The sequence below is a fragment of the Mus pahari genome, chromosome 20 (genome assembly GCF_900095145.1).
Source record: "Mus pahari chromosome 20, PAHARI_EIJ_v1.1, whole genome shotgun sequence".
NCBI classification, from domain to species: domain Eukaryota; kingdom Metazoa; phylum Chordata; class Mammalia; order Rodentia; family Muridae; genus Mus; species Mus pahari.
In genome coordinates, this window is record NC_034609.1 from 23088980 (window position 1) to 23105180 (window position 16201).

Genomic DNA, 16201 nt, shown 5'->3' on the forward strand with positions numbered 1-16201 from the left:
AATTCTTTGTTTAGTTCTGCACCCCATTTTTTAATGGGGTTATTTGAATTTTTGGAGTTCAGCTTCCTGAGCTCTTTTTATATACTGGATATTAGTCCCCTATCAGATTTAGGATTGGTAAAAATTCTTTCCCAATCTGTTGGCGGCCTCTTTGTCTTATTGACAGTATCTTTTGCCTTACAGAAGCTTTGCAATTTTATGAGGTCTCATTTGTTGATTCTTGATCTTACAGCACAGGCCATTGCTGTTTTGTTAAGGAATTTTTCCCCTGTACCCATTTCTTCAAGGCTTTCCCCACTTTCTCCTCTATATATTTCAGTGTCTCTAGTTTTATGTGGAGTCCTTTGATCCACTTAGACTTGAGCTTTGTACAAGGAGATAATTTTTATGTATATGATTAAAATCTCTGTCCTGAATCCTTAATTTTTATGTATTATATTTGTAGATCCATTACACAATTACTTATGATATCCTAGCTGAAAGTCACAGCTTCAAGCAGAATATGCGCATTGGAAAATCACCTTCTTGCTGCACTACGAAAAAAAACAAAACAAAACAAAACAAACGACAACAACAAGCCTTCTCATTAGTACATTGGGAAGCAGAATGTGAGAAAATGGGCTTCCTGTGTCATGATTATAGGAGCTGTAATAATTAGAGCTTTGGAAATAGTTCCTTTGATGTGGAAAAGATGAGTTTTAGAAACCATATTATCTGTGATTTCACAGAAAACCTATTGAAACTTTCTAATTTGTAATCCATAAAATACTTGGCTTGGCTTCCTCTTCACTACAGTTTTGCTGCCTGGAAGTAAATGCTAAGGACTTCACCAATTTCCTTTATGGAATTAAGGCTACACATGCAAGAAAATGTCTAAGCTAGTTACTTCGCATATGGTTTAAAGTTACAGTGCAGCATGAAACTCTGTTACCAGATCATCAATTTTATTCAGTTCAGATTATCTGTCAGATATCAGAAATTAAGTTTAAGAAAATAACTGCTTGGTATTATAAAAACTACTGGGCAAATTGCTTTATGTTGAGAAAATGCACCCTGCTGCATTAGTCTTGTTGTTGATTATTAAAACCAACTTTTACCTGATTAATATGCTGCCTCATAAAACATAATTTCAGTTCATATTTTCAAGCCAGCTTTTGGCACAAACTTCTGACCTCTTATATTCGTGTGTTTGGGTGTGAAAGATTTGCATTAGATTTATTCCTTATAACATGCCCATAAACACACACACACATGCAAGGCCACCACCACCACCACCACCACCACCATCAACCATAACAACAACAACAATAACAACAACAACAACAACAACAACAACAACAACAAAACCATACCTCTTCAGTCTCTAATTTTGGCCTAGCCCCAAGACCATCAACCCAGGGAAAGCATCCATCCCCTGCTGAAAGTACTTTTTTCCTCTGCAGTGAAGAACTTTGGAATGTAACAATTTGATGATAATTATGACTTTCAGGATTTATCGGGTTTTCTTCTTATTCCCTGTGACTCCGGGGCAACAGAGTCAAACTGCAGGCTGAATAAGGAGTATACTCCAGAGCTTTACTAATTATTATAAAAATCCAATTAAGAAACAATATGATGTAAACTGAATTACTCCAAGGGTGATATCATATGAGATATTTGATTTTTCTAAATTCTTTATTTCCTAATTATTCTGCTAATTACAGTTTATTTGTGTACTAAAGTCACCTCATCAAGGAAACACCTATTTACAATTATTATTCATAACAATAACAAAAATACAGCTATTAATAGCAATGAAATAATGAATGGTTGGGGGGTCACCACATCATGAGGAACTGTATGAAAAGTTCACAGAATTAGGAAAGTTGAGAACCACTGCTTTAGAGCAGGCCTCCAGTATTCGACAATTTTCCTCTATACTCTAGTTTCTAAATGACCCATCTCCCAAGAGGACTATAGTTTGAGGATCTAACTTTGAGGAACATTTATCAAATAATAAAAACAAAATTAAAGACACATACCAGCTATATAGCAACTAAGCTGTTAAAGTATTGACCTAGGTTTTCCCTGCTATACACAAGATATTGCATTAGGTAGATATGATTTTTCTTAAGTGTAACTTAGTTTATATGTGGTAAGACAATAAAAGAATATAGCTCTTTTGGAGCTAACAGTGAGACAAGAAGAGGTAAAATGAATACAATTCTAGAAATCTATTTCCTACAAAAAGAATGCAAAGAGGAAAAACCTAGCACAGATATATGTTCTCTGTGTGAAGACTTTTACGAAAGCCTTTTAAACATCTTCATTACTCATCCTGAAGACACAGAAATTTCAACTAATTTCAGGGAATGTCTATAGGACTACATCAATCCAAAGGTTTCAAGACAACCTATATTTGAAGGGTAGCTTTCTTCTCCTTAAATGATAAGTTTTGCACAATTGATAATACCAATTTTAACTTTGCTATTCACAAACAGTATTTAAATTATGCAGTCATGACATAGACAAAATAACATAGAATCTTACTATCTAGCAGTCTATGTAGAATGAAAATCCAATAGTAATTAATTCTCAGCAAAACATTTAACTAATTGTTAAAGCCTTTCTTTCACATAATTTTTCTTTGAATAATTCCTATAAAATTTTAGTCATCCATATAAAATTCAACTGCACTCACGTTCTAATGTCTATAGTTGTAAATAAAGATAATGCACATTTCTACACTAATAAAGCCATCTAAATCATATGCATAATATCCTGACAATGTATTGACAAGAAATAATTACACTACAAATTCTAAGTACCTATAAAGAGGATTGAGTTGAATTAGCTGTTCTATGTTTAGTTTTTGGTCAAGCTAGTATACAATGCAGAAAATTTGCTTATAGAAAATATGCACACTCCAGAATATTAAACAAGTAGTACATAACTGTATCTAATCTGTATTGGTAAAAAAAATTATAAATTTACTATTTTGGAAATTAAGCAGGACATCAAACTCATTTAGCAACAATATAAGTTATTGTAGTAAGTGATGAGAATTTAATGGTTAGTAAGATCTTTTGCAAACTAGAAATACAAGGATATCACAATCACTTGTTTAATTGGATATTATGCAACCGAATAACTTAAGAAAAGCATCTCAGCTATTATGTCACATGCTATTCTTTTAGGTCAGACATGGGTAAGATCATAATCTGTGCCGGGCTCGTTTTTAACTTTTCCTGTAATGATAATCTCCCACTCCAAATGGAATGCCTGTCCCACACTGTCAGAATCTCTTTTACAAAGCTCAACAACAGACATTTTAATTTAAGTTGAAGTTATCCTGAATGTTTCCTCTTTGGCTAAAGTAGAGGCCAACTCTGTCTACACACTTCCTACTTCCTCCCATAATCGATTCGTGTATGCCACACCCAATAACAGAACTTCCTTGGGGATTGCAGCTAAGCCTTTTGCTGATATTTGTACTCCTGAATATATCTTCCCTGATTTTGGCCATTTGGTAACACTTCATAAATAATATTCTCATTTACCACTAGTGTGAGGCAGTAATCCTTGGGAGTCCTGAACAAATGTCTAACCATACCCCATAGGTAGCTGAGGATGACACACGAAAGAAAAAATAACCGCCAGTATCCAACTTGAAACACCAATGATTTACAGGTGAGGTCTTTATAGGGATATGGGTAAGGGGCTGTTTACAAGATGAGAAATGAATAAAAGACAGCTACATCACCAAAAGTTCACCTGGGCTTAGGTGAGAGCTCATAGAAGATGGAAAGCTGGAGCACACAGCACATCTTAAAGAGAGCTCATCAAGCCTGTCTTTCTGGATATCTTAGCTGCTTTGCATATTCTAGGCAGCTGAGCTGGCCTGAGATGTGTTTCGGACCAGTTCTTACTGCTTACATGACCAGAAGGAAGGAGAAGCATGAAAGAATGTACTGCATCCTGTTTTCAGGGGCTTCCTGAAATTTCTAAGTTGTTTACTTCTTGAATTTAGCAAAATTTCCCTAGGTGATGGAATGGTTCATCTGCTTTAGAACCTATGCTTTAAGAAGCTTCTCTACAGAGAGGGATGTTTTTATCTTAGAGAAAATTCCTGCACAACAATTACAAAGCTGCAAGCATCCGTAAATCATCACAAACCTGAATTATCCCTAGGGACCTGATAAAAGACAAGGAATCAAAGGCTAGGCATCACAATTGGATGAAATCAGATGCTCTTACTAGAGTGGATCTAATAAACTTTTTATAGAATAGGAAAATAAGCACTTCCCCTTTTCAATATGATGTCTCCTGAAATGATTCTATATTTTTCCTCTATATCATAAGTCAAACATGATTGTCTTTCACCAACAGCAAGATTTGCTGTGCAGTGCACACTTTCAAATTGAAGTGTAAAAATGTAATGAAAAATACTTTGCTAAAATGATGTCCATACATCTCAATATCAGATAAGGACTTCAGTATACACTTGCCATGATGCAAGATAAGGGACTTATTCTGCTTTATGAGTACAGTGATGTATGATACTGCAGCTCAGGTTTGTCTAGCATCCTTGTTTCTTTTAAATATTAACTTCTGATTCCTCCAAAAGATACATACTTCACCAATGAGAAGATGTAAAACCGCTGTTTTAAAATCTTATCAATACTTCTTTTATTTCTGTCTTTAATGACTATTATTCTAGTTTTACTACACTGGACCTCTTTTTTTAAAAATATTTTATTAATACATGAAAATTGATACATAATGATAGTCACCAGTCACTTTTAACACTCAACACCACATTGATAGAATTCAGGCCATGGGAATTGTTATTTTGGTGTTAGCATCTGAATACCCAAAAATACATATTTGTACTTACGGGATGATAGCATATGCTCACATAATAATCCAAAGACTTGAGCAGACAGAACTCAGTTTACTGAAGAGATTACAGGGTCCTAAGAATCTCTCAGTGGTGGAGTACCATCCTAGTATATGTCTAGTGTGACATGTGAAGCTTGATATTCCATTCAGTCAAAATATAAATAAACAAATGAATAATTTCCAATGCATTTGTTCATAAACAATGAGCTATATTCCACAATTTTCCCTTATAGGATGCAGATACTACGTGGAGTATGATTAGAAATTCACTCCAATGCCAGGGTGTGTGGAGGTGGGTTGGGGAGGGATACCCAAGAGTCTCCCACCCACTCAGTGGAGAAGGGGAGGGGGAATAAGGGAGAAATGAGTGAGGGGTGCCCGGGAGAGGGACAGTGAGAGGAAAATAAAGTGAATAATTAAAAAATAAAGTAAATTAAAAAAAAAAAAAAAAAAGAAGTTCACTTCTACTAGTCCATTCTTTATAGTCTTCCTGACTGTCAGAGAGATCTGTCCCAGATCTGTTGCAGGAAATATAACAAAAAGAATCCGCCAACTTTCAGTTGGGCAGGCCATGCTCCTGCTCTCCTCTCACTGCTGGCAACTCACCCTGGCTACCCCTCCCCCCTTTTAACACCCCCCCCCCTGCTGGCGAGCAGGGTGTGGTCTTTGTTCTGCCATGGGCTCCTGCTGGGCCATCTCTCAGCCACCCTCCTCCCCAGTTCTTGCTTCTACACAGCGCCCCCCATACCCTACGATCAGATCAGCCATCGCAGCACATAGTTATCCATTAGAACCTTGACTCTTAAAGCTTAATTATCTAATCAGATTTATATAACAATAAGATTACAATTTTCAAGAGGTCAATACAATAATTTCAGGGATAATTGATAATGATAAAAGCTTTACCCCAATTGTCTTATCTTGTGAAAATCTTAACTACTTGTGGCTGTTTAAAACCAGGTAGGCTTTTGGTGATGCAATGGGATCTTCATCCTGTCCGTCTGCCTCCATGTTGGCTTCCCCTACTTCTTCCCCTCCTGCTTCCTCTCTCTATCTCTCTTCCCAGCTCTTAGCTCCACCTCCCTTTTCCTGTCTAATCACCGGCCCACCACTACCCTAATGTGATTGGACAGGGAAAGTTCTACAACACAGGTCTAAATATTATTAGGGAAACATACGGATGCTCTCAATTTTGTTTGAAAATGTTTATCTGAAAGAGATCCACTGGGCTAAACGAAAGCGCTTTCATTTAACTGAGGTCAGGAGAAAGGATGAAACAGGAAAGAGGTCAGGATTTAACTATCATGAAACCATGTCATGAAGGAAAGCCTCATCTTTAACCAGGTACCGTTACAGCATTTTCCTCTCATAGTTTGTAGGGTAATTATGAGTTTTCTCCAGAGGGAAATAAGGAGGGCCGCTTTGGAGCTAAAAAGGGACCACAGTGCATAAAAGAGTTGCCACATACACAGGAAGACTGGAGACTGAATCCCAAGACGTCATCTAAAGCAGTGTGGTGTTCCTACTGTGTGCTAAAAAGCGATCATAGAATCCTGGGAGCTTGTGAGCCAGTCATTCTGGTGTGCTTCACAGTGCAGATGAGACTTGCTACATCAAACAAGATGTAAGGTAAGATCAATGACAGACATATGAAGGTTGTTTTTTCATTTTGTGGAGACATCAGGGTCTCCCCGTGTACTCCTGGCTGTCCCACAACTCTCTACATAGATCAGGCTTGCCCTGAACTCACAGAATCTGCCTGCTTCTGCCTCCAAAGTGTTGATGCTAACAAAGTGTTGCTCTTTCTGTATACTTGCCATAGCATTCAGGTGGAACCAATACAAAGTAGCTGTGCAAGGCTCCAAAGAAACTCCAATTCTCATTACATTAATTTAAGTGATTACAAAAGTCTTAAGGAAATATTTTTAGTTATCTTAAGGCCATGGTATTTATTTATTAATTGGGACCATGTGAAGCTAACTCCATGTGTGCTAGTGTTGGAGTCAGTCAACTTCTTTAAAGTAGGTGTTTTCAGGCTTGCTGTCCACACTATCTTGGTCATACTTTACAGTTGGAGTCAAAGACTTCACTCATGTCCATAATTATTCTTCCTTTAATGGGCCTATAATCTATAAAATCATGGAGCGACTCCTCACATAAAAAGATGATACATAGCTTGTCAAATCCAAGTATATTGATAATCCTTGGCGAATCATGACCTAGAGCACAGAGGAGCCTAAAGAGCTCCAGTGGCTTCCCTTTGGCCTGGCAAGGGGTGTATTCTGAATGCTCTGCAGAGTTCACCAGTGGCCTACACTTTGCCTCTACTCATTGATAGAAAACACCCATCTCCTTTCCAAGTAAACTTCATGGGAGATACTAGAGCAAAGAATGTGGAGGCCAAACCCATTTGCCCACAGTCCCTGTGTTACTTAGAATGTGTGAGAGAACAGCTATCTTTGAAAAAAGGTAATGTGGTTGGATTTTTCATATTTAGCAGGAACAAATGTCCCTTTGTAGTATAAAAATGCTTTGTTCATCACTGGTCTGTAGTCTTTCTCTGGAAAACGTACAGGAGGATACAATTTTGAGCTGACTGCAAGGGAAGATGCTATTTAGAGGCACGCATAATAAAATAAACCCCTTAGTTATGAATCAGTTATTATATTTCACTGAACTCCAACCGTTTCTTTCTCACTGCTTAATTTCATTCTCACTTTTGTTATTATGCCTAAAGAAAGCATTTTAGCATTTTTTTTTTTTGCATGCACTTTGAGAATCAAAAATTCCATCTACAAGATTTCTGCTTTTTGCCTCTAATTGCTCTACAGGTTGCTTTGGTTGCTTTAATAAATAATGTTGTCTGCATTCTTCTAGTCCCAGAGTTCTGTTTATTTATTATTCTCTAGAGTTTTTTTTTTTAAAAAAGCATCTTTTTGAGGGAGGAGAAGAAAATAGAAAAATCCAAAGCATTAAACACTTTCCAAGTTAGTACAAGGGCCTCTGTAAGATGACATGGTTTCAGTTAACCTCATTAAACAGCTATAGTTGCTTCTACTCAAACTGTATTAGGAATCCATTTTTTCCTTCTGACTTTACAGGTCTGACTTTATTTATCATAGCAATATAGCTTGAATTCAAAAATAGCTAAGCTAAAAGCTAACTATGTATGTTTTAGTTTTCCTGTGGCTATTCAGTCAAGACTTCTTACTATAGAACACGAATGCAAAACCATGGTGTGTATCATTTTCTTCGGTTGGTTTGTTTTGCTTTTGGAGGAGAGCTTATGTATAGAAATAGAGGGGCTACATTATATAGCTGGAGTCATGGGCCATGGTAAGAGACAGGACAAGTGAGGAGGTGCTGCAGTAGAGGTAGGAGCCTGCCAAGGAATGGATTTATGTAAGAAGACTTCCTGGAAACTGTAAGCCCAATTAGTATAATAAGGAGGACAAACCTCAGTGTGAATGCGAGACTAAATGTTGCTGTAAATGTAAATGAATGGGTGACTGTGCATATGTAACACTGCCTGAGGAATTGATTTCAGCCAGTGTAAACAGGATGTGAGAAGCTTTAGAATGATATTGAGAGAGTTTATGCTTTAAGTTGGGAGACAAGGAAACTTCTCTCTGGGAAAGTGAATTTAGACATCTTTACATCAAGTTTTAAATATCTCAAAATATTATCACCAGAACATTATGCCTTTAAGGGAGGAATGAAAGATGGTGCAACATCTGTGAAAAACAGAGTGGAATTCCCTCCAAACCTGAAAAATCAAACTGCGATGCAAACTAGAGGTACCCTTTCTGATTATTTATTGAAAAAATTGAGGAAAGCAACGCAAAGACGTATAACTATTCCCAAATTCCATGAGACATTATTTAGTTCTCAGGAGTGGAATCATGTGTATGTTAATTGACTAATGATAGATTAATAGAGTACAATATATAATTATAATGGAATATTATTCATTCTGGAAAACGATGACATGCTAAAATATGTAAAAAAAAAAATTCGATAGCCCTTGCACACATTGCAATAAATGAAATAAACCCATCCCCAAAGGAAAAGATTGCATTGTTTGCTTATATAAAGCATCTAAAGTAATTAAACTTGGTTAAAGAGATGATGATAGCCATAGGAGATAGGAAATGATGAGATGCTGATGAACAATCAGGATTTGAGTTACATGGGACTGTGTTCGTAGGTTTCAGCACTGCTCTGTGTTCTAGACGATATATGATGAGCATGTTATACTAATCCATGCACATGCACATATAAACACACACACACACACACACAGAGAGAGAGAGAGAGAGAGAGAGAGAGAGAGAGAGAGAGAGAGAGAGAGAGAGAGAGACTGTGTGTCTGTCTAGGTCTCTCATATTTTTGTCTGTGTCTGTCTCTGTCTCTCTGTCTCTGTCTCTGTCTTTCTGTCTCTGTCTCTCTGTCTCTCTGTCTCTCTGTCTCTCTGTCTCTCTCTGTCTCTCTCTCTCTCTGTCTCTCTCTCTCTCTCTCTCACACACACACACACACACACACACACACACACACACACACACACACGTGAGTGAGTGGATATTATTGCAAGATTGATGAAGAAACCAGCGATTCTAGACTATCATTCCAAATTAGTGAAATGTTTTGCACAGTCAGAAACGCTTCTCTTTCGGCATCACTGGTGATGCTGGGAGTGTGGAGTGTTTTTATGAGAAGAGCTCATGAGCAGCCAGCCTGGTTACCTAGAGGCAGTCCAAGGATGCCCTCATCCCAGGAGCAAACAGCAATGTGATGCTCTTGTGTTGAGTGGACACTTAAGTTCAGGAGAGGGTTCAGGACAATAGGATGTGTAGCCATTGTGGTCTGGAGTCAATCACCTATTCTCTTACAAAGTGGTCACCAGTGTGACTTTTAATTTAAGCAGCTGGTGTAATTTTATTCAAGGTGAATATACTAAAAAGAGCAGGAAGCTACTACAAAGAAACAAAATAAAACACAACAAGAAAACAAACAAACAAAACAGCCTCCTTTCTCTTTTAAACCACTGACTCCCAATATATATTTTAAATAAATTTATTGTAGGAGAATGGGGAATAAAGGAAATCTTATACATAAGCTTTGTATAAAAATGTTCACTTATTTTTCTGTGTGTTTTTTTAAATTTTTATTAGACATCTTTATTTACATTGCAAATTTTATCCCCTTTCCCCTTGGAAAACCTGCCTATCCCATCCCCCTTCCCCCTGCTCACTAACCCACCCACTTGTGCTTCCAAGTCCTGGCATTTTCCTACACTGGGGCATCAAGCCTTCACAAGACCAAGGGTCTTTCCTCTCACTGATGTCCCACAAGGTCCTGCTCTGCTACATATGCGGCTGAAGACATGAGTCCTTCCATTTGTACCCCATAAACTTTGTATAAAAATGTACACTTAATTTTTTAAAACTCACTGTATGTTAGGAACCTTTTCATCTCAAATGTAATAATTCTCTATATTTCATAGCATTTTCATCTCAAATGTAATCATACTCTACATTTCATAGCATTTTGGTGATTTTTTTGTCACTAAACACGGCATTAGCAAGCATCAGTTGTGATTGTTATATTCTCATGCAAGAATGTGAAATCCAGCAGGCCACTCATGTACTTAGTGGTTCACGATAAGAAGCTCAGGTTTAGACCTTGCATCCGCAATGAACTGATATATGCTCACATACGTGTATCTCATCCTTCCAGAGTTTCAGTTGACTTTCCTCTAAATTAAAACCTTACCAAGTCTCAGCACTTTGGAATAATGTTAGATCCATGAATAGGCCTCCCATATTCATCTTCCAGAACACACTACAGTTCACAGCCAGTAGTAACATACTTTAGAAAGTAGCAAGGCAGATGTGTGAGGCCATCCCACACAGACTTGGCTGAACACCAGGGACCAGTTATTTTCTGCTTCCCTTGTAGGCTCCTGGATATGGTGAGGCAACTTCAGTAATGAAGAATAAGTCAACACTTGCACTTGCAGAGCTCACAGATAAAGAGAGGAACTGTGTCATATGGGAGAGGAACAGACAGTTGAGTGTAGAAATAGCCAAGTAAAGGAATTCAGTCTAAAATGTCCCTAGTGGCTACTTCTGAGTGGAGGCAGGCACTCTACTACAAGAATGGAGAAATGAAACTATCATTAGGCGAGGCCCTGTAAAAGGAAGTTAATTTGCCTGGGAGTGGCTTTTACAGAGGATATAGAATCACTTTTTCATGAAAACTTTATAGCTGTCATGGTGTGAATAGCCTCTTTAGCAACATGTTCCCAATATAATACATAGAATTGAGACTCAAATGGTTGTCACCTACCAGAAACTGAAAAGTCAGAAACTAGGAGAACTACACCTTCCTTCTATTAAGTGGATTATGTCAGGTATTTTGCTATTGTGTTGAAAAGATGATTGTATAAGTTGCTTTTCTCTAAGATGTGACAATATTTGACAGAAGCACCTTAATAAACAATGTTTTGTATTTGTTTTTTGTTTTTATTTTTGTTTTGTTTCATTTGTTTATTTGTTTTTTGTGGCTCACAATGTGAGGAACTGCCCATAACGCTGGGAAGGAAAGAAAGGCAGTACTGTTCAAAGCTGGTCACCTTCCATCTGCAGGTAAGAAGCAGAAAGAGATGATTTCTGAGTCTCATGTCACTTTCCCAATTATATTGAGTTCAGGATCTTGGTCCAGGGGATACACTGGTCATGTAAAGTAGAGTGGGCAAGAGGGAGGATTTTCCACTTCAGTTAATACTTTCTGGAAAGCACCCCCAGAGACACATGCAAAATTCTCATGGTGGTTCTAATTATGATGTTGACAATGAAGATCACACATCTGTGCATGAAAAGGGCATCCATCTGTCTTCAGCACCTTCCTATATTAAATGAGAATGCTGACTAGACATATCATTTCAGGAAAATGGTATCAGAGTAAACTAGCATATTATCATAGGCCTTAAGACACTGATCACATTAGTGACGATGTATAAGTCAGCAGCATGAGAAAAATAGAATGAATGACATTATTTGCATTATTTATACTCTGAAATATCACTTAGCCAAAACAAACAACAATATAAAATAAGCCAAAAACTCATTCTACATGGATCAACCCAACTTTACTAAAATTCTCTTCTCATCTACCAAATATTGAATTCCCATTTTTAAAATATGGCTTGAGGAGCTGAAGTGTTGGCTCAGTGGTGTTGAGTACCTGTCACAGACGACTGCAATTTAATTCCTGGATCTCACATGGTTACTCAAAACCATTTGTAAGTTCTGATCTAAGTCCAAAATGTCCTCCTAGATTTGTGTGCACCAGTCATGTACAAAGTGCACTAATATACTTTCAGGCAAAACCCACATACAGGTAAAGTAAATCTATAAAACATTCAAATGTGTGATGTCTTACATCTTAATGAGCTAGCAATGCTAATAGATGTCGTCTAAGGAAGCAACCTCATCTGTTCAATACCCTGTGAAGAATATAGCATCTTATAAAATGAGGAAAGAACTGAGAGAACTGTAAATCTGACAGCTATGCTAAAAAAAAAACAAACAAACAAACAAAAAAAAACAGTAATATGATTTTTTTTTTTTTTGCTTAGTTTGGCTAAGTTGAGAAACATCACCTTTAAATATATTGTCAGAAATTACTCTATATTACTGCACAACATGTAGTTGAGAAGAAAGAAGCAACTCCTTAATTAATGTCCCTGGGAGGAAGACAGTGTGATCACAGGTTTTAATGTATATCTGTATTCATTTTTTTCTCCAGACTGGAATATGGAGACATACAGATATGAATATAGATCTCGATATAGGTATAAGTATTTCAAAATGCGTGATATTTCTGGGTAGGATCTGCTTTCAAAAATAAAATCTAACAGAAAGTCAATGAGCCAGCAAATGACTACATTCTTTAACATGGCAGATGCCACAATAGCTGACGATATTTATTTTTGCTGGGTGGCAAAGCAAATATTATCCCGAAAGATGGTTACATTCTTGTCAGCATATGAAACACAATAGCTCTAAAGAGAAACTAATGCACAGCGATCCGTTGCCCAGAGATTCCCTGAAGTTTCACATTCGCTAGATCTATTTTGAAAGGAAAAGTTGTTCTAAACCCATCTGCTGGACTTATAATACCTATGCGCTGACCTGGTTAGTCACAGGACTTAATTTTTACGACAAATTAACCCCTTGTGTACAGACATGGGGAAGCTACTCTGTGAGCCGCCTGGCATAGGAAGGTTGCAGAAATACAGAGATGGTACTTGAATGGTGAAGAAAAGCATTAGTTCATTGTAGTGTCCCCTCCATGGTCCAATTCACCTGCCAACCAGGGCTCTGTGGGGCCCACATTATCTCTGACATATCAAAGTCTACCTCACGTGCTTTCAAACAGCATCTTTTTCTTCTTTGTAGGGGACTAGCAATGTTGAAGTACTCACACTTGCCTGGCATATATTAGAAGCACTGATATGTCTGTCACCAAATCACACTTGATCTGTACATCTTTTCCCAGTACCACCTTAATGCCGGACTGAAAAAAATGTCATGCTTTAAAGCTGGATAGTTGCTTCTGCAGAGTCCCTAGCTTCTTCTGAACAGCCATTATTGTCACTTTCCATTGACAATAATAGATATGGCTGTAATCAGTTACAGTGAGACTCACAGCCTGGCTACCTGGAGGCTGCAGTTACTTCAATAAAACTGGTGTTCTACCAGTACAATAGAGAGATTTTAAAATCTGTACAAATAATGAGAGGGACAGTAACCTTGGTTTGTGCCATGTTCTGTGATTCAACTGTTACTTTCATTTTGAGTCATTAAGTTCTTCAAATCTAGTCTTGATTAAAAATATGCCATTCCATAGTAATATCATTGCCATTACTGTGATTTTCACCATAGATAGATAGATAGACAGATAGACACAGAGAGACAGAAAGACAGAGATACACAGAGAGAAATATAGATATGTGTGTGTTTAAATGTGTGATTTTTTCTGTGTCTATGTGTGTGCTTGAATGAATATTTTTCCATGTCTATGTGTGCCTGTGTATGTGCCTGTGTGTCTCCCTGTGTGTGATCATATGCATATCCTTTATTTTTTTAGGGATCATGTTTTATTATAGTTGCAAGCACTTATTTGTAGTTTCTTGTAATAATTGAAATGTTGTCACAGCAAGATTTGAAATTATCCTCATAATGAGACTTTAGTTGCAGCCATTTCACTCACTCCCCTCATATTTGAGCTCATGATTGGACTTATGAGTAAAGTAAGAATTTTTCCTTATAGAGAACATGGGAGGAACATGAAAACAAGGTCACATATTCTTGCAATAAATAAAACTGCATGACCATGCATGTTAGATCCCACCACAGACACTGCTCAATTTCACAATGTAGGTGGGAAGTGGAAGCCTATGAAAGTGTTCTGGATTCTTCTGACTTTTATGTTTCACATTTGACCTTCTCACAGATATACTTCTTTCAACCAGATGAAGGGCATTCTGCGTGTCTGGGCTTCTGAGATGCTAATGGCCATTAGTCAGATTCTCACACAGAGTGTTACCTTCTTAGCTGTTTTCTCCAGAATCCTTTCTGTTTTATCCTCAAGGGTCTGTATTTTTATTGCCTCAAATATCAAATATCAAGATAAGTTTAATATATATACATATATATATATTTCACTTATCTTGATATATTACTTATCTTTATATATATATATATATATATATTACTTAGATACACACACACACACACACACACATATATATATATATATATATATATATATATATATATATATATAGGCTTTGATAGCTGTGAAAATAACTCCAATTTTAGTCCAGCCTTCTGTCATTAGAGGAACTGAATGTTCTGAAACATTTGACCTCAACCTCACAGTTTTATCACCGTGCAAGTAAAGGGAACTTAACATATATTTACTTTTATATGTAAATATTAATGAAAAATAATATATTGAGTAATTATTCAAAGTGTGCTTTCTTTTCAAATATCACATGCAAGTTCTGTATTTATATCATTTTCAACCCTCCCATTAACACTCCATCTCCCCATATGTTTTTACAGCTTCTCAAATTAATTACCTCTTCTCCAATTATTATTGTTAAGTATATGCATCTATATAATTACAAAACACAAAACAACCATAAATAATTTGTTGCCACCAAAGTCTATATTTTTTTAAGATGCACAGTAGTTGAAGGACATGAAAGTTCTAAGGCATAAGCGTAACAAAAATACATAGAACAGCATCTAGTATCTAAGAACTGAAATAGTATTATAAAATTTAAACTGCATACACAAGATTCAGAAAATTAATTTTATAGAGTTTATCATAAAAAAAATCATTGCAAAGATGACAGTCCTAGATAATGGTAGCTTAGAAATTGAAAAGTTTAGTATTTCTATAACCATTTTATCTCTACCTGTATCTCTCTCTATCTCTCTGTCTCTGTCTCTCACACATACTCACACACAAATATATATACATGCACACACAAACACACACACACACACACACACACACACACACACATTTATCAGACCATATTTAAAATCCACTGTCAAGTACATCATTAGCCAACACTTCTTCCTTAGAGACCAGCACACAACATAAGAGGTATTGGGTTTGATTTTGCAAGAAACTTATTTAGCTTGAGCAACAACACTTTCCTTTGTTGGCTTCTACATGAGAAAGTAATGTCTATAAATCAACATAAAAATTAGAAACTTATTTGAGCTTCATTTCTTACAGCAAGGAAAAAAATAACTTGAAGTGATTTAGTTATCATCCTAGGATAAAATTCTGAGCAAAAATATAAACACAAGGCATTTTTAAAATGACACTGAAATATTTTTTTTTTGTAAAAGAAACTGGTTTAGATGTGCTGACTTATCAGAAAAGCTCAGAAACAGAAAATAAGGTAATTTCAAAGCCACATTCAGAAACAAGATAGGGACATCCAATGCATTGACACGGTGGTCTCATACTTCTGAATTCTAAAATATAATTCACTATATCTGTCAGAAGCGACAAAGTACAAACTGGCAATGCTCATGCAATACTAAAAATATAAAATATATAAAGCATGAAATGTAAAAGATTCTCCCCAAAGTGCTACAAAACATTTGTAATTTTTCATCTCCTTCAAGCTCTCCAAGAGCTGGAAAAACTTGACTTATTTTGACATTCCTATTCCTAGGCATTGTCTGTGACTTAGTAGACTGTATGTATAACACACACACACACACAC

General features: G+C 36.6%; 1 protein-coding gene across 3 annotated transcripts in view; it reads right to left on the reverse strand.

The window, feature by feature from the left end:
* Cdh8 (cadherin 8) overlaps positions 1 to 16201 on the reverse strand; it is a 395024-nt gene that overhangs the window by 155356 nt on the left and 223467 nt on the right. The window lies entirely within an intron of this gene.